At 49.0% G+C, this 23,329-nt stretch overlaps 1 long non-coding RNA gene across 2 annotated transcripts; it reads left to right on the top strand.

The window, feature by feature from the left end:
* The first annotated feature begins 15,012 nt into the window (after positions 1-15,012).
* On the top strand, positions 15,013-19,606 carry LOC135293050 (uncharacterized). 2 transcript variants are annotated; one of them, XR_010355199.1, is made up of 6 exons: positions 15,013-15,152; positions 15,407-15,594; positions 16,981-17,101; positions 18,134-18,749; positions 19,105-19,222; positions 19,443-19,606. It is a non-coding gene; the product is annotated as an uncharacterized LOC135293050 (long non-coding RNA). The 2 variants fall into 2 exon arrangements; XR_010355198.1 differs by having other exon boundaries at positions 15,112-15,594; positions 19,443-19,599.
* Positions 19,607-23,329: the final 3,723 nt, after the last annotated feature.

Raw genomic sequence — 23,329 nt, 5'->3', positions numbered from 1 at the left:
GACTGATGTAGCTTCTGCTGGTGGTGGTGCTTTTGTCTGCAGGTGAGGGCAGGTGATTTGAGCCAAGGACAGAGTCCACTGTTAACATCCCAGCTTTGCCAAGTCAAGGAAACCTCTCACAATTGGGCTGGTGGTACTGAGCAGTTTTCCTAGTTTTTGGAAAGCTTTGACCTTAAAAAACCCAACAGATTTTCCTCCATGAGGATACCAGCAGTAGCATGATGCCAATTTTTTCTACCTCTTCTCTGCGTCTTTGTGCTTTTAAGGGTTCCTCAGTGCCCAGCAGGTATGAAAGGACCTGTGATGATGTGATTTGAGAGCTCTGTGTTGTTCCTTGCCACGTGAGTGTTCATGACAAGCTGGACACCCCACTTGTGGCTCTGTTAAATTCATCCCAATTCTGTGCAAACAGCAGCCCCGAGGTGCTGAGGAGAACAAGGACAGTGGGTGGGTGTGCATGCACACAGGCAGGGCTGACTGCTGTGTGGGCAGAAGGTTTTGGACTGCTGTCCATCTTCACTCTCCCAGGCTGGAGGAATATATAAAATCTATACAAAATAAAAATATTTATCAAAATATATCAAAATGTATCACACAACACATATAAATTTATTATATATGTAATTTGTCATCTGTAGACTACATACTATGTATTTTAATATAGATATTATAATAAACAGAAAATATAAAATATAGACTTGATATTTTTCTCAGCCATTGCCTGAGGGTCATACAGACCATCTCCTGGTGTTACTGCATTTGTGTATTCTGGTACTACTTATTAGAGCATCCATGTCCCTGGGAGTTCCTTCAGGAAACTTCACACAAAGGGCTTCCATCATTTCAGGGCTTGTCAGAACTTGTTCCTTCCCAGTTCTCCAGCCTCCTCCTGGATTTTGGAGCATCTCAGCACTTGTGTCCATGGCCCTTCCTTCACCCCCAGCCTGCAGCAGTCACAGTCACTGCTGCCTCCCCCTTGCTGCAGCTCATTTGCCTAAGTGCTGCCAAAGGCAGCGGAGCTGGCTCAGGATCCCTGTTGGCTTCTGGGCTCTGGGATGAGCTTCAGGGGGACACTTGGAGCTCTTCCTAAAGAGCTGCCCGTGGGAGGGGGGGTGGATTTGTCCTCCCCAGATGGCTCCCGCTTGGAGTTCTGCTCTCAGTGGAGCCCCGGAGTTTTCTCAGCAGGCCTTGGCAGCGAGTTCTGAGCCAACGTGTGGCTCTGCTGCCATCCCAAATCTGCGCTGCCCTTGCCCAGCCTGAGTGCAGGTGGGGCATGTGGTGGGCATGGCCGGGGATTTCCATGGCCCAATCCTGCAGCATTTCCATCTGCTCCTGGCTTTAGGTAGCACAAATCTACAGTTCCTTCAATTGAATCATTGCATTTATCGCAGATAGTTACATCTGCACTAGTAATGTACAAATATGCAAAAACCCCTTGAGTTTAAAAATGAAATTTGTTTTAAATTGCTACACTTGTGCTGCCAATATATAAACATGCAAATATCAATTTAAGTTTAAAATCTATTTTTTTTGAGAGAATTGTGCTTTGTAAATATATACAAATATCAACTTCAGTATAAAAAATTAGTTTATTGCAACTCTACAACTCACTATACACAAATATGAATTGAAGTTTAACAATTAAATTTTTTGCACATTACTACCACTTTACAGTCCATATACAAATACAGGAATATCAATATCCCTCTCTAAAGAATCTCAGATCCAGAACTAAATAAATACAATTGTAGAACTATGCAACTCCATATATATTTAAGTAGAAGTAAATACATATATATCCATAAGAATATATAGATGTAAATACATATTTCATTCCATATGTGACATATAATACACACATAACAAACATAAATGTACAAATTTCAATGGACCATTAAAAAAATCCATACAACTCCAGCAATAAAAGTAGCTACACAAATGTAGAAATATGTAAATATAACTCCAGATGTAAACAGATCAATATACATGCATCAATATAACAATATACATACATAGCTACCTACACAAATATCAGTCAATGTATGTAAATATCCCTACACTTGTAACTATCCAAGTCTAACTCTACCCATCCATACACAGAACCAGATCAGCAGGGATTGCAGCCCCCCATGTTCCCAGGCTCTCCCTCGGTCTCCTCCTCCCGTGCAGAGCAGCTCTCCTGGACAGGGACAGCAGATGGGACATGTGGCAAGCAAAGGGAACACTGAGTCAGTGTGGGGATGTTTCCCTTGGCAGCAGCTGCACTTCCACCAGGGAAGAGGAAATGTCAGAGCCTCCCCAGGAGGGTCAGAAGGAAAAGCAGCCGAGGGGCCAGGCTGTGGTGAGCTGTTCACTTCTTTCAGGCATCCCAGTTGCTCTGGGGGAACTCCCTCATGTCACATTATTGAACCACCTCTGCACTGACCAAGACTGTGGCCCCCAGATCAAGCAGTATTTCTGTCTCCAGCTGCTTGCACCAATGACAGGGAACGTCCTCTGACAGCGCTGGGGCACAAAGTTACCTTCCACAGCTCATCTGACAGGGCCTTGTTCTTCCTCTGCTTCCTGTCTTTCTCCTTATTTCCACTTGGAATTTTTACAGCATTTCTTTTTCTTTCCCCTTGATCAGTGCCAAAAGGAATGTTTCTCTTCCAAACTTGAGTTTGTTCAGTGATCCTGTCAAGCATTTTCTCAGGAGCTTTTCTCATGGAATTGAGTGTTAATTTCAGCAATTTTGGTGATTTTCTGTGTGATTTCTGCAAGTCTCCTGTTCATTATTGCACCACTTGGGAAGGTAGAAAGAGAAAAAGGATGTTTCTGTATGTCAGTCCACTAGTGGAATATTCATGGATAGAGAGAGTGATTAGCTGCATTTTGCATGTACTCCTAACCTGAAAGTGCAACAGGTAACTTAGGGAGAAATCAAAGCCAGATCTCTCCTTCTACCAGCCTGTATTTAAATGGAAAGTAAATAGAGCAGGGTGAGAATGTTAGTGCTCCATTAGTGCATCCATAGATTCCTGCTATGCCTGGGAACCTGATGCTCGGAGTCTTCCACGTTTAGGGGAACTGCATTTCAGGGAACTGCATTTCAGCAAAGAGAGTCCCTGTTCACAGGCGCCAAAGGGAAGAGGGTCCCACGGAGAGTCGGCCGAGGAACGACACTCACAGCCCATGTGGCTACATGCTGCTCCCCTTTGTTAAGCAGCTTTGGCACATTTATCCTTCTCTAGACACTGTCTCACGCCACTAATGCTTAATGCTCCTTGGTTCAGTAGCTGCATTCACACATGCATGTTAATTACTGATTGGCTGTCACGCCATAAGCATCTTTAGCTAAGGTGTGCCAAATTAGCAGTTCCCACTTGTGTGTGCTTGGCATTTGGTTTCATCTGGGCACAATGCTCCTTCTTCCTTGATGTATCTGTTGGAGGACAGTACATGGTCTGTCTCGTTCTGGGGACAGTACGTGGTCTTCAGAGTAACTTTGTAAACTGCAGGCCAGGTTGTCCAATTCCCACAGGAGAATGTCCTGGCCTTGTCCAGACATCAATCCTTCCACAGTTTAGTAGACCCATTTTCTGCATGGTCAGGGGCTTTTTCTTGTCATTAAAAAAAAAACAAACCAAACCAACAAACAAACAAACCAACCAAATCCTAAAGAATCACCTCAAGTAATAATAAAAGAAAAACTACTAAGATTAGGAATTCCTTTTGCAATGTCATCAGATAGAGATTCTCATTTCAGAGATGAAACTGTACAAAAGTAATGCAAAACACTCCCAGTTAAATGGGACCTACTCAGTCCATGGAGGTCAATCTCAGCAGCAAGGCTGACAGAACAAATCAGAGTCTAAAACCAGAAATGAATAAAAGTGGCCAGGAAAACTCACTGAAGTGGCCACCAGTGCTTCCCCTTGCTCTCTTGAGGTCCAGAATTTCAGTGGCTTCTAAAGAAAAAAGTGAGCCCATGATAGGAAATTATAATTTCAGTCCCTTCTTATCATCTTTCTGGAGAGTGCTCTCATCTTTCCACAAGTTTCTGCTGAGACCATCCCTGGTGATTCAGGCACATCCTTATCCACCTGGGAACTGTGTCTTATGTCAGAAAGCAGAGCAACAAGCCACCTAAAGAAAAGTGGAAAGGACCATTTGAAGTGTTCCTAAGCACTCCTGCAGCAATAAAAGGGGATGGGATCAGTACATTGATACACCTGCCCCCAAGGGAAGCCAACCCCAACACATAAGGGACTTAAAGGGAGAAATATAGATGAGAATTTGAAGCCTCAATTTGTTAAAGCATGGAAATAAAACTTTCTAATGCAGTGTAGAGTGAGTTAGAAGAAATCCCATCAAGGGAAAGATATGTCATGAAGGGCTAACCATGAAAAGTCCTCAGGCTCAGCCCAGCCTGGGCAGCAGCACTCTGGCACGCTCTGTCAAGCAGCAGCAGCCAGCAGGCCCAGGGGAGGCAGCCCAGCACAGTTCACCCCATGCCCCCCACGGCAGCGTCCCTGGGGCTGCTGCACTGCAGAGCTGGAGGAGCACCCCCTGAGCCAGGCAAAAATGGACCCAAGTCTCAGGGTTTAGGAGGTGACATTTCTTGATCTTGGCTTGAAGGAGAACAGAAGGGCAACAACGGCTCAGGTATTCAATCACAAAACACCCCAAGGGCTCTCAGGTACAGGGACTCAACATCATTGGCTTGGAGACGATGGAGGAATTTGTAGAATGCTCTGCAAGGAATAAAGGGGCATTCCCAGCCACCTTTGAGTGTTCCCAAATATTATCCTCCCTCAATCAATTTCATATCCTTTCCCTAAAGAAGGTTACGGCCTTGCTGGCAACACCTCTGCCATGTCAGCTGAATGAATACATGGAGGAAACTTAGGAAAAGGACTAGTCTTCAAAGTCCCCATAGGTCTGTGCAGGAATCACGATCTGTGTCTCTCTAGAAAGGCTGCTTGAGACAGACTAGTCTTAAAAATGCTAAGAAATGGACAGCATTTCCATAGGGACACTTGAACTGAATTTCCTTTTAAAATCCATTGAAGTACCTTGCCTCCAACATTTCTCCAAGTGTTTTACAAAACTCTTACAGAGATATGGATCTTTCCCAGCTCACTGTGAAAGTGAGGCCATGATTTACAAGCAGTCCTGAGAGCTGCTTCAGCTGACAGCTTAGAGCAGCCCATGTGCACTCCTCTGCAACCCTCCAAAACAAGGTCATTTGGGGACAGGGTTGTCCAAACTTCTAAGCCTTTGACAACTTTGGCAAAGAGTTTGAATTAACAAGGAGCTCAAAAATCACCCCTACACTTATCATAAAGAATTTCCACCAACTGCAATATTTTCTTAAAATGAGCACTTCATAGTGGAGGTAGTGGGCTTCCACCCTTTACTGATCAATTTATTTCAATGGACAAACCTAAGTCTTGAAGAAAAGAATTGACCAGCAACAAGCCACTCCAAACATGATACAATCAACAATGAGAGAAGGAATTCCAATTATGAGATTTCTTTATTGTTAAATTTCAATACAATCATATTTCAACTTCAACTTAAACTTCCTACATTCTTTGAACTAATCCTACATTTATAAGAAATCATCTACTGCTCAGTACTAACATAACCTACTCTTCTGTACTAATTTCAGAAATCCTAAAAAACCTAATCTTCCGTTCAAATGAAAAATCTTGAGTTCACAGATGTTCCCTTGCTGAAACAGATGTCTGGTGCCAGTACTCCACTCACTGCTGCTCAAATTCAGAAATGCAGCCCTGAATATGGGCCAGCTTCTTGTGGAGGTACTGGCACCTGCTCCTCATTTCAGAGTAGCTGGGGCTACCCTGTGAAGGAGAAAGCAAAAGAAAATCAGGCCATGCAAACACTTCTGCAGAGTTTAGAATCTGATGTCCTCTGCTTTAAGAAAGCCCTGAGGCAAACTTAGCAGTTGCCATGGCCCTGCAGGTCTGGTGTCACACGCACCTGCTGTAACTGCTGATAATCTGCTAGGATGTGCTGACACAGCAACTTCAAGAAAAAAACAAACAAACAAACAAACCATGAAAAATGTTTCACTGGCACCATAAAATGCACACTTTGGTAAAACACTAAAAGTACACTCAGTCTGACTCTATAGAGATTTTCTTCTCTGTGAGCCACCACTCTTCTGGCAAGTTTGCAAAACAAATCTCCATCTCCCAGCATCACCCAAGATCTGTAACTAAGCCTCTCAATAGGCAACAGAAGCAGCCCATGCTCTAAGACTCTGCTTGGAACACCTCTCATAGACAACTGTTTCTTCACAGACAGCTCAAACAGGGGCTTTTGGGCAGGGTCTTGCCAAAATCAGACCCAGCCCAAGAAGTGTCTGAGCATATATGCCAATTCCACAGTTTCCCTCTGTCTCACTGAGCAGCTCCAGGGAATCCAAAACACTGCTGTGATGAAGCACAGTCTTCATGGTTTTATCCTTCTTTACCTGATAGGCCTTGGAGCCTGGAGTCAGAGACTTCCATTGCTCCTGAAATTGTCTGAATTTCTTGATGATCTTGTCAATCTTTAAATATAAATTCCAATATTCCTCATATTCTGCATTGAAGTCGTCCTTGTAGCGCTGGCGTTGCTCCAAGGAGACAATGGCTCCGTATTTTCTAAAGGTAAAAATGAGACCATTTTTCTCTGAGTGAATTCTAAGAGAGCATTTGAGTATGTTTCTAATCCATAAAACACACATATAATTTGACACCATGCACAGGGTAATGAAAAACACAGACACCCAAACTTTGAGTCAGTGGCTCTGGGACTGATAGTTTCTACTTTCAAGGTCATGTGCACCAAGAGAATGTAGTCAGGTAACTCTGGGAATCTGACACATAATTTCTATGTGGCCCATTTCTAGTTACTAATAGCTTACATTGTAGAGGTTTTCTTCATGAGCAAGTAGAGCACATTTAGAAATTATGTGCCCTCATTTCAAATGTCAAAGGAAAAACAAACACAGCAGCTTCAGGAAGAGAAGAAACATAACTAAATTATAATCTCTTCCTCTGTAGGAAAAACTAAATTGAGTTACATATGATTCTGAAAATTCATCTGCAAAATATTTTTGTAAAGGAATGTATTTATGGAGATGAATGAACTTCTGAGCTACATTCTTTTCTGCCTAACGGTAAAGCAGAGTCAATGATAATATTTGATTCCTCTAGTGGACAACAGTTACATCAGTGACCTGGGAACGGAGGCATTTCTAATACACAAAAGGAAACAAAGCCACAAAAACAAACTCTAGACAAGTCAGAAACTACAAGAAGAAATACCCAAAGCACATCAGCTCCTCAGGAGGCCAAAACTCATTAATGCTTAAAGCCACTGATGGGAGTCAAACCTTCTTCATTCCCTTCTCCCTCAAATCAGCAGGTGTGAGGTTTATCAAGCTCATGATACAAATCCAAGATGAAGTGGCAATGAGAACAATAGATGCCACTTGCCAACACTCTCACACCAATGCTTCTGCTCCTCTGGGCCTGAAGGTCTGGTTCTTATTGGATGACAAAAACTCCCTCCACATCAGAATGAATTCCTTCAAACCACCCTGAGATTAATATTTACAAGCAGTAAATTGCTAACAAGTTGAAATTCAGTAGCAGGACAGACAACAACTTGTGCCAAGGATGCATGCCAGGCCTGATACACCTCAGTAGTATGCAGGATAATTTTGAAAAGAAAACCACAGATGCCTTTCCACATTTGGGAGGTCCCGGAGCAATGTGAGCCGGGGCCCTGCCGCGCCTGCTCCAAAGGCCGCAGCTGCCCCAGAGCCCCAGAGCTGCAGGAGGCCTGGCTGCCCCTGCCAACATCACTGCCCTGACACAAGCTGTGAGCAATTTCCAGGGCTTTAGACCACACACACACTTCTCCCTCCTCTCCTGCAAATGCCATGAGGGGATGCAGCAGCACTGCTGCAGCTGAGCCTGTGCAGCTGCACCGCAGGAAGGGACGGCCCGTCCGGGCCTCACCCACCTCGGTGTTCATCTCTGCTCTGAGCCTTGGAGGCCCAACAAAACCTGCTCAAACTCATCCTTTCAGCACAGCAAAGAGATGGACACTGCCCCCCACTGAGAGTGGCAAGAGTGAATTGCTATTTGACTCACCTCAAGTAGTCTGCTTGGTTGCTTGTTGCAGAGCATGTGGAGGCAATGGAAGTATCTGTTCTTTTTCCTGCAGAAAAGCAGAATTTTGACACTCTTCATCAGGAGATCATTAAAAGGCCAAAGGATCCCCATTGGACAGTCTTGAGAAAAGTCCTTCAGACCTTTCTTTTCACAAGAAATTGTTCAGAAGAAGCAGTAACATTTATTAATGGGGCACACACAACCTTTTCCACAGTAGCCTGTCCTGGGGTTTAGAAAGAGGGAATGGACACTTTATCCTACAGATTGTGCATTCCCAGAGTGTTAGCCCCAGCTATATATTTTCTCATATGAAGGCATGAGGTGCCATCTGTAGAGCCATTCAACTCATGCAGCAACAGATGCAGCTTCACAAAAGACAACAGCTTGAGAGAGACCAATATTGAGGTTCTAACAAGAAATGAAGAAGGAAGCTGAGTTCTTCTCACACCATGTTTTTATCCCCAATTCCCTGCCAGTTCCAGAGGCCCAAAGTTCAGAGGAGTGCCTGCACTCTTGTCAGCAGAAAAGCCAATTCCATTCTATTGGGCTTACTGGCACTAAGGCTCCAATGACCTGCAGCCAAAACCGATTAACGTGGCAGGATGGGGTTGGAAACAGCTCTGCACTTGTGAATTGCCCTTTGGCTCTTTCCAAAGGCATTTGGGAAGCATTGCACACATAACCTCAAAGCCCTCTTTCCAAAGAAATATTGAAGAGCTACGATGATAATAAAAAGAGCTGCCATAAGGAAAAGTCAGCAGAAACAGGAAGGAACACTCAGGATCTTGGAAATCTCTGCTTTCCTCTTGAGGTTTTGTGCCAAGCATCAAAGACCCACAGGATCCTTTACATTCCTTATGAGCTTCCATTGCCCTTATTTACACAAAGTAATCTTGTTCAAACTCAGCCATTCTTGCCAATCTTTAGGCCACCTGAGCTTTAATTCTTGAGGAAAAAGCGGTCATGTGATGTTCCATTTGCTTTTGTTGATTTCAGTGTTCAAACTATTACATGGTATAGCAGAAGTATAAAAAGAAGTGTAAATATAGTAATAAAGCTGGACAGAAATACCAATAGTCAGAGCATGTTGAATACAACTTGCCTTTGCTGTGAGCATTTCATTTCCAAAAGTGCATTTGCTCTCATGACTCAGTCCACAAAAAAGCTTCAGCCTGAGCCCCAACTTGAAACACAGAACAGATTTTTCCTTCACCAGCTGGGCAGAATTTTGTTACTGCCTCCTGATAAAAGCTGCTCATGTGTTTATGGATTCAAGCAGAAATCCTTCCAAAGGCATCCCAAGGTTTGCAGGTGCTGTGTTCATGTCCAGAAGAAATGTGGGAAGACCATCTCAAAGCACCTGTATCTACAAGCACAGCACTTGCAAGAGGCATCTGCACACTCTAAACCTGTCTCCACACCAAATCCAACTTGGAATCTGCAAGGTCAACCTCCAGAAGAGACAAGCCACAGATTTAACAAAGCAACTGAACTCTGCCCTACTGCCTGTGTCCCTGTCATCAGAAATCAAGTGTTCTTTATGCCTTTATCTTTAGCTTTTCAACACTGTTTTCAGTCTGTACTACTTCCACAGCTTTTGAAGAAGGAAATTCTGCAGCTGGAATGGAGAGGATCTCACAGCCCAGTTCAAAGTAGATCTCCAGGAAACCACACCCCAGGTTTCGGGCTTTTGGTGTTTCCATGAAAAGGCTGAGTTCAGTGAAAAAAACATGGAATCACAGAGATTTGACTGTTTCAGTAAACTAGCCTGAAATCAATGTGTGACAGGTTTGTGCATTCAGCATGCAGTCTTGGAAATCTGCTGATGGAAAAAGCAGTGTCTCAGTCAACTGTCAGTTTACTAGAAATCAAATGGAAAGAAATAACCCATTCCCTGTGGTTTTGTAATGCCTGGCTCTTCCTTTTAATCAGCTTCTCCCAACAGCAAGCAATTTCACATTTCTTTGTCCTCGACTGGTTTTTGCACTATTTAGAGGGAGAATTTCTAAAAATTAATGTCATTTCAGACAAGGTTCCAGCAGCACAGGTTCTGGGCTTTGCTGTTGTTGTCTTTTAAAGCAAGAGATACAATCTAATCTAACGGCAGAAAAAAAAAAAAGATTCTTGATTTTTCATGACCATACAGCAGGGGTAATGGTAGAGCAGCAATGTAGAGCAGTGCCTTTGTGTATCCAGAGCCAGCTTTCAAAGCTCCCTTGTCACAAGGTGCAAGAGCACAATTAACTGTTTCCAAACACTGTCAAAGAAGGATGTTTCCATAAGATGAACCACCACAAAAGGAATCTGAGAGAAGCACAGATGGCAGGAAGAAAATCACTAAGCCTTGGCCTAGCAGAGGTGAAGGTTTGGAATTAGGACACCAGACAGAAACTCCACTGTAGAGAGTGTGGGTAAGGAGAATCACTGCTTCCACAGCTTCTAGCCCAAGATGTGGGGACAGCTGTGACCACCCTGTGGATACCCCAGTCTTGGACAGTATAAAGGTGGTACCTCCAGAGAGACTTGGGGCCTCCACCACCGAGAAGACAAAGGGTGAGGAAGGACCAGCTGGATGACAGTAGGCCAGTTGTGAGAGGTTTCCTTGACTTGGCAAAGCTGGGATGTTAACATTGGACTCTGTCCTTGGCTCAAATCACCTGCCCTCACCTGCAGACAAAAGCACCACCACCAGCAGAAGCTACATCAGTCAATTTTATCAAAAAGCTGTGTTACATTTGGGAGACAAAAGGAAAACACATCAGACTCTGTGGATTAATGACAGGACTCTGTGAAATAGTTGCAAAGCAAAGGGCAGCAGCTTCTCTCTGGGACACTCCTTGTGCTCCAGGGCAGCCGGGCTGTCCCAGCTGCCCAGGACCCGGCGCTGCGCGGGCTCTGCAGAGCTGCACAGCGGGGAGGCAGCTTCGGGCACCTCAGCCCCTGGCCAGGAGTGGCTTCTTGCTCTGGACGGCTCCCTGGGGGCAAATGCAGGCTGCTGGCCTTCTGCTCTGGGCCCTAGCCTGGCCTTGCAGGGCTAATCCTGTTACCTGTCTCAAATGTGCTAAAGACAGACTTGTTTGTTTCCAGCTCTGCACAGCATTGATTTGCACCACAAAATACTGAAGGACTGAAGGCTGAACTTCAGACCCTGCCTGAAGCCTCAACAACAGGACCTGAGCCAAAGCTGCCCTCTAGGTGACCCTTCCAACCAAATGTACTGTGTATCTGCTCCTTAACCAAGTATTGCTATCAAAAGGATCAATGCATCCATTCACTGGGGAAACACGTCTGCACCTTTCTGCTTTAGGAAAATGGACAAGGCCACAGCTGGCCCTGGCTCCTCCTTGAGCCCTGGGCAGGCTCGGGGAGAAAACCAAGAGGAGAATGAAATCAGCTGTCCCCCAGCAGAAGCTCTGTCACGTTGCCTGTCCAGCACTGTCAAAGCCGGGCTGCTCTCACAGTGCACTCGGAAGCCTCGTGGCCGCCAAAGGTGGAGGCTCCGCAGGATTTCCCAGTTCCCGGCCATGGCTCTCCAGGGCTTGGCTGGGACAGCTTCCCCCAGCTGATGTGCCGCTCTGGATGAAGGGGAAAGCATTGGGATATCTGCTGATCTATCTTTCTTAACCACTAGAGGCAACCTTTTGTAATAATGCTGGGGTGCATTGCTTGGCTTCTCCTTTTCTGACTCTTTCTTGCACTTTTGCATTGCAGTAAATGACACTATTCCTCCAGCTGGTGTCTGGGTTTGCATCTCTGACCCTCCCCACCATCAACACAAACACACAGCCAATTTAGCACCAGACCTGCCTCTCTGCCAGCCAATCTCTTGGAAAAATCCCTGATGCCCATCTCTGCAAATGAAATTCCCACTTGGCAACTTCCTTTTCTGCAGGCAGCTGAGAAAAGGAGCCACTCCCAGCTCTGGACACCTCTGGAAACCAGCTGCTTTCAGCAGTCACAACCCTGAAATATCAACCTCCTTCCTTAACCTGCCACTGGGAGCTCCCACCAAGAGGCCTTTTGTCCAAGGATGCCCACAGAAGAGCTCGAGGAGGGAGCAGTTTGGAACACAACTCCTCCAGAGTTTAAACCTGCCTTTATCTAATGAGCACACACCAACCTGTCCCAAAGGGAAAGCAGGCAGGAAAGAGAAGCTGCTCTCCCACAACAGCAAACTCTCTGCTTTCTTCTGTTCCAGCTGGAGAGTGGAAAACATGGGCTACACCTCAGTGTGGGAAGGAACCTGGGAATTGGCCTGATCTGGGAGCCTAGCAGTGGGAATTTTCCTAAAGACATGGAGAAGATTCTCTGGAAGCAAAAGATTATGGCAATATTTCTGCAGGGAAAACAAAAACAAAAACAAAAACAAACAAACAAAAACCCTAAAAAAAAAACTAAAAAAAAAAACCTGAAGCATTTGAAGAAGTTCCCAGACTGAAATTTGTTCCCCAACATGACAGCCCCAAAGTCTCTGTGGCGAGTCAGGAAGCTCAGGAATGAATCTGCAGGGCTTGGATAAACACCATTGGTGTGCGTCCCCCAGAGCACAAGCAGCTCCTCAACAAGACTTCAAGGCTGAGGGACAAAGCTTCCCCCTTCAGCTCTCCACAGCAGCTCTAGGAGTCTCTCTCCACTGCAAGGTCTCCTTTGTCAGTCTACAGTGACAAGAGCTGGCTGCAGGAGGCATTTGCATTGGAACTCTCCCCAGATGGGGGGAGGAAGAGGTGATTCCTGAGGAAAGAAAAGTGCAACACCATCTGGGAAGACACCAGTATGAGTTCCCCACAACTCTAGACCATTAATTGATGCCCAAAAAGTAGGTAATAAAACAGTGCTCCATATTGTGGGGCCCATAGGGCAGGTATTGGTTTGTTCATCACCAGCAGTGAGGGGGATAGCTCCACCACAAACTCACTCGCCAATTCTTCACACAGTACTAGTTTTATACTTTTTTTTTTTTTTTTACTTCATGGGCACATTAACTTTTCCAAACCTCACATTGTAGCATATTTTCTAATTACACGATTAAAAAGCCCTTGTGGCACACTTGCAGTTTCTGCACGAGGTGGTCATCACTCTCCTGCTGGTTGTTTTGGATGAGGGCTCAGAAGGCTTCCTCGGGCTTGAACTTCTCACCTCTCATTTCTGCAGAGTCTACAAGATTGTCTGCTCAAACACCAAGTGGTACCATTTGCAGTTAGCTTGTTCTGCTAAATTTGCTGTTTTCTGGAAAGCGCTTCATTCCCATCCCCTGTTACAAAGTAAATGCTTCTTTCAGCACAGCTACAGCTTTTAGCATAGCTCAAGCATTTCCTCATTGCCTTGGCACCAAAAAGAAGCAAAGTAAGAGGGGGAAAACCAGCGAGGGCGATGGGGCAACATTGTCTTATTGCCCAAGTATTACAATTCCTTGGGTAAAGCAACATCCATCCGCAGGCCAGCACTTTAGCTTGGATGACAATGCTGACAAAATTGCTGCCCCTTCCTGCTGCTGTAGCTGACTCCAAATCACGAGAAATGTGCCAACTCTGCCAAAGACAGGTAGACATGGGAGATAAAAAGAGCCAGTCTGCTGAAAAGGAGACCAAATGAATGTTTTCTAATGCCCCCTTTTCATCCTTTCCCCAGCCCAGACAGAGCAATGTCCTTCCTCTCTGTCACCGATGGTGACCCAGGCATGGGATGCAGCGTGGGGACAGAGCCCGCCGCTGCTCTCAGTGCCCTGCCCTGCCCTTTCCTGCCTGCCTTGCCCACTGAGTCCTGCCGTGCCGTGCCGTGCGGAGCCCGGCCAGCGCCGGGAGCCGCCCCGCCCGCGCTGTGCCCGCAGCCCCGGCTCTGCCGCGCTCGTCCCCGCCAAGTCCGGCCCGCGCCAGGGCCGCGCCGAGCGCCAGCGCAGCGCCCCCCTCAGGCCGCGCGCCGCCGGCGCAGCCGCGGCCGTTGCGCCGCGGGCGTTGCGGCCACAGGCGGCGATCGGAGCCATGGCGGAGCTGCCGCTGCCCGCCGGGCTCAGCGCCAGCGCCTTCACCGCCAAGCTGTGGCGCCTGCTGAACAGCCCCCGCGTCCGCTCCGTGCGCTGGGACAGCCGGGCCCGGGGGCTGCTCGTCGACCGCTGCCTCTTCGAGCGGGAGCTGCTCGGCCCGGGCCCCGCCCGCGGGGGCGGTGGCGCTGGGGCGGGGCCGGTGCCGCGCCCCTTCAGGGCCACGCAGTTCCGCAGCTTCGTCCGGCAGCTCTACCGCTACGGCTTCCGCAAGGTGCCGGGCTGGCTGGGCGCGGCTGCGCCGGGCGATGCCGGGGGCTGGCTGCACTACAGCAGCCCCTGCTTCCGCCGCGACCGCCCCGACCTCCTGCTGCGCCTCAGGCGGCGGAGCGCGGCCGACAGGCGGCGGCCGGCGGCGGGCCGGGAGCGCCGCAGGCGCCCGTCCCGCGGCTCCCGGCAGCTCCCCGGGGCGCGGCCGCTGCCGGACGGGCGGCACGGGCGCGGCCACTTCCAGCCGCTGCCCCGGGAGCGGCCGCCGCTGCCGCCCGGGCGCCCGCCCAGCGGCTTCCTGCTGCTGCAGCGGGAGCGGACGCTGCCGGACGGGCGGGAGCTGCGCAGCCCCCGGCCCGGCCGCCTCCAGCAGCGCCCCGGGGAGCGGCCGCTGCTCGCCCGGCGCCCGCCCTGCGGCTTCCACCTGCTGCACCGGGAGCGGCCGCTGCCGGCCCGGCGGGAGGGCCCGAGCCGCTTCCAGGAGCTCTACGGGGAGCGGCCGCCGCCCGCCGAGCGGGAGGTGCTCGGGATCCCGCCCTGCCGCTTGCTCGGGCTGCACGGGGAGCGGCCGCTGCCGCTCGGGCAGGAGGGGCCCCCCAGCCGCTTGCAGGAGCTCTACGGGGGGCAGCTGCCTCCGCTCGACGGGGAGGTGCTCCGGCTCCAGCCCTGCAGCTTCCAGCAGCTGCACAGGGAGCAGCAGCCCCAGCCCCCGGCTTTGGACCCACGAGGTAGGAAAACAGTTGTAGCCTTGTTTTTCTAAAATGTAATTAAAAGTGGCTGTTTGAAGTATTTTTCCACAAGGCTCTGTCATTCTCAGCCAGCAATTGTCAAGCCTATTAAGAGGGGGCACTTAAGAGGCCAAAAAATTCTCTGCCTTTTTTTTCCTGCTTCCTTCCTGTGATGTTTGATCTATAGCACCCGTAGAACTCTGTGTCCCAGAGCCACATTGTGGAGTGTGATCATTCTGTTTGGATTCTTGCAGCCACCCCAGGCACTTCAGTACCCAGTGCTCCACTTGGCCGTGCAGGTTGTACAGCACCAGTTGCCTCCAGGTCATCACAGAGCGCACCTGAGGAAGAGCAATGGCCACCAGCAGATCTGGGCCTTGCAGTCGAGCAAATGATTCGGGAGATCAGGAGGTCCCTGTCTGAAAGATCTCCCTCTGCTCAGGTAACTCCCTTGAATGGGAACCAAAGGGGCTGGGAGCTTTTGATCGTTGTTACATGGCTCAGAAGCAAAAGCTTCTTTAATTGAACTCATTTCAGTATTAATTAATCATTTAATTATTCTTAGTAAAGAAATAATTTTTAAAAGTCTTCCCCCCCCCTTAGTGAGGATGAGCATTGTGAGCCTGTGTTGGCCAAGTTTGAGTGCTCCTTTTCCTGGGAAGAATCCTTCCTACAGGTGCATTTGTAGCGAGGGCTAAGCTGCAGCTGGTGCTGCTGTGTGAGCCCTGCCGGGCGTGTGGGCGCTCCCAGAGCCGTGTGTGGGGCTGGGCTGGAGCTGCAGCTCTCTGTCCTTGTGCAGATTATTATGTGTGTTGGCCAAAGAATGTCTCTCTTTCTATTCATGTGCTGACCCAGTGCCTGCAGTACATTCATGATCGAGGCAGGGCAGACTCAAGGAGGGGAGTGGGATTTTTTGGATTTCCCAATATCATATTCTCAAGTAGCTTGTCTTTTTTCTTCTGTAAACTCACACATAGCAGCTTTCAGAAGCATTTTATTCCATAACAAAAGGAAACATTGCAGGCTCGCAACCATCTTTAGAATCTTTAGGATTCTGATGGAATCAGAATCGCAGAAGAGATGAATATTTTGGAACTGGTCCTAGTGAGAATATCTTTCTGCCCAAAGGTAATTTGCAGGTGCTTCATTGTGGACATTGACTTCCTCAGTGGAATAGGAACACTGCTTGGTTGTTTGGCTTTTCCTGTCTTTTGGGATGTTTTTTTCCTGCCCTCCTGATTTACACATTTTTGCCACTGGTCATGAATGTGATCCTGGAAGTAGCCTAGGTGTGTAAATGCTTGCCTGGATCATACACATGGGGCAGCAGCAGAGAGCTCCAAAAAGCACCACGGTGTGATGGGTTGTCTGAGCGGCTGGGTGGGGCTGATGAGACTCCCAGGCAGAAATGTGTGCCTTGCGTGTGGGTTTGCAGCACAGGGCAGGGCTGGGAGCGAGCTCTGCCCTTGCTGACAGCCGTGCTGGCAGCCAGGAGAGCCCCTGGCTTTCTGCTGGCTGATTTCTCCCAGCTCCTGAGATAAGCCAGGGTCAGAGTGTGAGGGCACCTCCCCCACATCCCCTCACTTGGTGTCTTCTGGTTTTCTGTGTTCATGTTTTGTCCCAAAGATCATTTTGTAAGAGCTTCAGTTTCACCTTGGTCACCCACATTCTGAGTTTAAAAGGTTTGTCATGTGAACCGTGTGGGCAGTGTTCCCCCTGTGCTCCATGTCCTTTGGGAGTGGAGAAGGAGAGTTATTGTATCCCTGATGTGATTCCAGCAAAATAGTGAGTGATCTTTGGGTTCCTTTCTTTCTGTGCTTCTGCTCAGGACAATATTGGTGTTGCCCCTGAATCGTCAGGAGGGGAGCCTGTGGACAGAGCTGCAGCAGAGGAGACTTCATCTGGCACTGAGAGCTGCAGGAGCAGTTCCCCAGAGCCCGAGGAGCCTGGTAAGGACAGAGCCCACTTTGGTTCAGAGAGGTCTAAGGTGGCTGCTCTGAGCAGGGCTGGTGCTGCCTGGGGCCTTTAGTTCAAATCCTGCACCGGCACAACTTCCCTGAGTTCCATGCCCTCCATGCTTCTCCAGAGGCTGTGACACTGAGTCCTCTGCTGTGTCAGAGAGCAGGGAATAAACCTGACCTGGTAGGAGTTGCGTCACCAAGCTGGGTGTCCCAATTTTGTGCTGATGTCCGTAGATAAATTTGCTGCAGGATGACAGGGGAGGCCAGGCTGAGCGACTCTTGAAGGAACAGGGGATAAAAAGAGGAGTAAAAACTCAGGGTGGAAGTCCAAATCACTGCCTAAAAGTAGTACCAGTCTGCTGGTATCAGTCCTGACCCACAAGCAAAGCAAGGAGCAGAGCATCAGAAGCCAACCGATTGAAAAATCACAGTAAATCCAGTAAAACAAGGAGAAGCTTGAATGAGCCCTGATTAGCGAGACCTAAGAGGACAGAGGGAGCACTTTGGATCCGTTCCTTAGCCAAGCTGGTGCAGCCTGCAGGCCTGGTGGGGAGCTCTGTCCCTCCCAGCTCTTCCTGCCAGAGCTGATAGTCGAGTTGGAGCAGCTGCTGCTCACTGCAGAGGGCACTTTGTAGATGCCAGGTAATGGATCTGGTTCATGACTCAGCTGCCAGCAGCCCTGAGCTTCAGCCATTTCAGTGGGGACTGAGGTCTCTCTGTCAGCACAGAGAAAGATAAGGCTGGGCTTCTTTGTGGCAGCTGGGGCTGTCTGTGTTTCAAGCTCTCGTGGGTGCCCTTTGCACTGTGAGGGCTGAGACTTTATTGAGATACTTCAGTGTTTGGAAACACACTTTTGAACACTTGGAATGATCCCTGTTCTTTGAAGAGCAGGCTTCAACTTGCCAAGTGAGAGTCTGCCTTTCAGGCCATCTCTGACAGTCCCTGGTAGAAGGACAATTGCTGCCCAAGGGAAAGGTGCACAGAGGCCAGTACTGACTCAATGTTCCCTTTGATTCCCAGATGCCATCTGACCAACATCTCCAGGAGGGCTGCCCTGCATGGCAGGAAGAGACAGAGGAGAGCCTGTGACAATTGGGCAGGTAGAATTCCTCTGTTTGTAGATACATTTATAGATTTCTATGGTTCTATTTATCAATGCTTATACTTCTATTTATATATTATTATGTTCTGTTTATATGTCCATATATTTGTAGATCTGTGTAGTTAAATGTGGATATGTATAGAGTTTCAAAAGTGATAGAATTTTATTTCTATAGATGTAATTATATTTATAGATTTTCAAAGTTAAATTTATATATAAGTAGAGTAAAAAATATATATATGTATGAAGTTATATTTATAAATGTGCACAGTTATATAGTAAGAGGAATATGAGTGTTTAACTGAATAGATTGATGTGGTGTAGGTCTAGGATGCATTTTTACTTCTTTCCCCCTCGGCTGCCTTTTTCACCTCTTGCTTTTCCCCCTGTGCCCCCTGTGTCCCCTCTCCCTGGGCTGGGTCCGAGCTGGCGGCCGGGCCGGGCGCAGCAGCAGTTCCAGCCCCGGCTGTCCCTGGAGCGCTGGGAGCTGCCGGTGGCCCCAGGCAGTGTCCCCTGAGGAGCTGCTGAAGGACGGTGAGACTGAGGGGGCTGAGGGGGCTGAGGGGGCGGTGGCGCTGAAGGGACGGTGACCCTGAGCTGCTGCTGGGGCTGAGGGCTGTGGGGCAGCCCAGGGCCATGGTGGCACTGAGGTGACAGGCAAGTGGCACAGACTGAGGGGGTGGCGGGTCTAAGGGATGGGATGAGTCAGAAGGGACTGAGGGAGGTGAGAGGACTGTGAGGGGCTGAAGAAGCTGAAGGGGGCTGGGGGTTTGCTGAGAGCATGGCGGGGCTGAGGGGATGGAGGGGCCAGCAGGGAGCACAGAGGGCTCTGGGACTGCAGCTCTGCCAGGCCTTGGAACCAGTTCCAGAGCTTCCACTTTTGCCACAGCTGTAATGAAGACCTTGAGGAGAGCAGGAGACTGCCAGGAGCCAGCAGGGAGAAGCTGAGGGCCAGCAGCAGGAGCAGTGAGCGGGGCCCTGCTGCTGCCAGCCTGGAGAGAGCCCGGGTGAGGCCCCAGGGCCGGGGAGGCAGGGTGGGGCTGAGGCTGGCGTGGGTGCTCACCACAGCCCGGCCCGCTCGGCTGCTTTCTCTTTCTGACCCTCCTGCGGAAGATCTGACATTTCCTCTTCCCTGATGGAAGTGCAGCTGCTGCCAAGGGAAACGTCCCCATACTGACTCAGTGTTCCCTTTGCTTCCCACATGTCCCATCTGCTGTCTGTGTCCAGGAGATCTGCTGAACTTCGTCTGCAGGATCAGAAGAACCGGTGTCCTTTCGCCACCCCCAGTTCCCACTGAAGATGGGAGCACCTGCAGAGCAGAGGGGACCACCTGCAGCTCCAGGCCCAGCTCTTGCTGGTCACAGCTGAGCCTGTGGCAAGCTCCAGGAGCTCCTGCCTTCTCCCTCCCTGTTGGCAGCTCCCTCCCTCCAGGCCCCAGGCCCTGCCCATCCACTTTTTTTGCCTCCCAGCTCACCCCTTCACTTTGCCTTCCCTCATTAAACAGTTTATCTTTTTCATTTGACTCATGGATCTGTCCATGGAGCTGAAGCAGCACAAATCCTGAGCCCGGGGACATGCAGGGCCCTGCTGCCGTTCTCTTCCATGCCATTGTCTCTGCACGGGCAGAGAGGAACAAGGGCAGCTCAGGCTGCAAAGGTCTCTGTCCTGCTGCTCCAGTTGCACAGCACCGTGGAGTTGAAGGTCATGCTGAGCATGCTGAAGGGAACAAGGACCCTGGGATTTAGAAGAGCCAGCTTGAGTATGCTCTTCCATGGTGATCATCCACCGAGGGCAGAGGAGCTTGCGGTGCTGGAAGTTCTCCCCAAGAGCTTCCTGAAAGCACAGCAATGCTCCATGCATACACAGGGAGAGGAAGAGGGCAGAACCAGAGACCATGGTGGCCTAACAGTGAGCTCTGGGTGTGCCTCAAAGCAAATGAAGCAGCAGCAGCAGCAGCAGTGCAGTGGCTGTGACTCAGAGGCGCGAGCGTCCCAGTGGCCGCAGCGCTGTCAGGCAGTGCCTGCAGGCTGGGTGCGCTTCTGGCAGCTCTGCTCTCCCCACAAGTGAGGAATCGCAGCCCCTGCCTCAGGCCCACTCAGAAAGCCAACCAAGTGAGACCAGAGGCAGGGAACCCTTCCCAGCTGTCTTGGGCATGGCTGCAAAACAGCCACTGCGTCTTCCTGTGCCCGTGTTTGGTGAGTGCTGAGCCCAGAGCCGGCCAGCTTGTGCTCTGCTGTGCCAGGAGCGTTCTGGGCGGGCAGGAGAAGTGCTGCGTGCACAGCAGAGCGTCCTGCAAGGGGCTGACCAGAGCCTCCTGCGGGAACAGGGCTCCGCTCCCTGGCTGGGAACAGCCTGGTTTTGCTGCCGTGAGCGCAGGCAGGAGCTCAGGCACGTGCAGAGGCAGCGGGCAGCTCGTGTTTGTAGGGGCCTGGGGCTGCGCGTCCAAAGCGACACGTGGGAGTGGGGAAGGAAGCGACACAGAGCTGGGGGTAGGAAGATGAGTTTGAGTTGGAGTGCCTGTGCTGCAAGGAGCACAAGTAATTCAGCCTTGCCAGGGTTTCGGATGCGTGTGTTGGTGTTCTCTGGGAAATGCAGACATTTGGGGAAGTGCCTTTGGAGGAGAGGAGCTTGATTCTCAAGGAAACTGCTTCCCCAGGAGCCCCCAGTGAGGTAGGTGCAATTACAATCTGCACCCCAGCTCATGCTCAGTATTTACTACAATCTTAAATAACAATAAAGTCAAACACAACAGATGACTGATGTTCCTACCTTCTGCTTCCCAAACACAGCCAAGGGTGGCAGCAGCTACAGCTCCATTCTCCTGAGCTCACAGCACAGTGCAGCTGTTCCAGCCACACCAGCACGGGACTGGCCACAGGTTGTACAGCCTGTGCCTGAGCCAGGATCAGAGCGCGTTTCCTCTCAGGTAATGGGAGTCCCACGCTCTTCCACAGGAGAATGAATGTGAAGAATGCCAGAGCAAATTCAAGTCTCTTGAGCCTGGTGAAGATGAAATCTGCTTCTGTCCTTGTATAGAGCTATGGGTTTGTTTACGTGGCTTCTCCTTCCCTTTTCTGCCTGGGCTTTCTCACCTGCAGTTTTCAGTAGAAAAGTGAAGCCATTTGTGGAATAAATAGACTCCACAACCTGATGTAGTTATGAAGTGGGTCTGCATTGTCAGCACCCGGCACAATCGAGATAGCTCTCCTGAAAACTTGTGCCTTGAGCCCTGGTCTGAGCCCCATCTTTTACTCACAAAGGTGCTCCATATACATGACCTTGCTCAACCTTTTCATGCATATTCAACCCCTGGCCCCGCCTGTCCTCGCCTGGCATGATAATTAGATCCACGCCCTTCTGTGCATGCCTTGTTCATGGTGGGGGTCACATAGGAGTCTTTGGTGGTCTCTGAGGCAGAAGATTCTGGTCATCCTTATGGCTGAACCTTTGAACTTTTCTCCTTTGTACGTGTGCTTTGGTCCCTTGGTGCTTATCTGAGTACGTCTGTCGGTCTTGATGAGCTTGGAGACAGAGGAGCCCCTTTATCTGGGTTTCTGCATCCTTGGTCTTCTCCCAGTATTGTTCTTTATGCAAGAAGCTTCTGAAATTTGCATTTTTCTATTCTTTTTGTACTATGACAGAGGTTTCTTAAGTAAAAGGTTAAAATTCAACACATAATTCTGCAAGCTAAAATTTAAATGCTTAATTCATATTGCTAACTCAAGGGAGCTCCAAAAATCTCTCTTTCAAAAGAAACAAACCTTTGAAAGGTTAAACCTCAACAGAACTGTGATCCTCAATCAATACCTCCTTCTTCCACTTGCTTAAAATCTCTTTGTCCTGGGCACTCACTATGGCCTTTTTCCTGGAAGCTCTCTGGCTGTCTTGAATGCTTGTGGAGTAAAAGGTAATCCCTGATCTATTTTCGACTCTGCCCAGAGAGAGACTGCTGGAAGGGAGGTAGGACTGGTACTGGGGACCTGGCAGCTTCTCCAGGAAGAAAAATTATTGAAATAATGTTAATGTGGACAAGGCATGCAAGTCCAAGTGGTGAGCTCAAATATGCAAGTACTTGCAGTTTCCCCTCAGCACATGACAGCTAAGGGGTATGGTCTCTTCTTATTTCTGTCTCTTAATCCTCAATCCTTGCCACACTCCTTCAACATCTTTTGCATTGTCATCTTCCCTGTTTTCTCCCTCCCTTCTTCTGTCTGTGACTTTCTGTACACGACAGACAATCTGTCACACACTGTCAGCTTGCTCAGTCACCTGAGCAGTGATAATGATGGTGTAGAAATTGTAGGTGCACAGGAGGCAAAGGTGTCATGCTTCTGTGTGCCCTCTGCAGGCAAACCTGCTTCCCAAAGCTTCAGTCACACTTGGAACAAAGGCTTGTCCCCACTGCTTTGTTGTGGTTTATGCATTGATGGAGCAACACTTCTGTCTCAGCCCGCTTAAGCCACTGCAAAGCTGGAATTGTTGCTTTAGCAGCAGATGTGCTGGCAGCGTTCTTACAGCTCCATAGTAAGAACTCTGCAGTTCTTCTAGAAGAGGTTTGTGATCTTTGTGCAATAAAAACAATGCCTTCAACTGCTGCAGTGCAAGTCATGCACTCATGTAGATGTGTTTTCAGACACAGGTATTTCTATATATGCCTAGTGAGTGGCCTCGTGGGGAGCAGGGACAAACGAGGAAGGAAAGTGGGCTCAGAACACATGATTCTGCTTCAAAAAAGAAGCTGCGACTTCCCTTTACAGAGAAGGATATAAACTTTTTCTTCAAGGGAATAAACAAGTCTCTCTCTATGTCCTGATCTTTTATTAGTTTGAAATTGTTCAGAAAGGTTGTAATAATTTTTTTTTTTTTTTTTTTTTTTTTTTTTTTGGTGTGGTGTCAGGTCTGCATTGCAAGCCTGTTCTCCCAGCAGTCAGGGACCTGCACAGCTGCTGTGGGTGGGGCAGGTGCTCAGGTAATTACCAACAGCTGCTTGGTAATTACTGACAGCCAGGTGAGAAGTTGGCTTGTGCCTGGTTGAGGGCTTGAGGACTGTGCTGAGAGAAGAGATAGGGAGTGGAGTGGAAATACAATTTACACAAGCAGGTATAGGTGGATGT

Source organism: Passer domesticus, unplaced genomic scaffold (genome assembly GCF_036417665.1).
Source record: "Passer domesticus isolate bPasDom1 unplaced genomic scaffold, bPasDom1.hap1 HAP1_SCAFFOLD_66, whole genome shotgun sequence".
In the NCBI taxonomy this organism is placed as follows: Eukaryota; Metazoa; Chordata; class Aves; order Passeriformes; family Passeridae; genus Passer; species Passer domesticus.
This window is presented reverse-complemented; position numbering and strand designations above follow the sequence as displayed.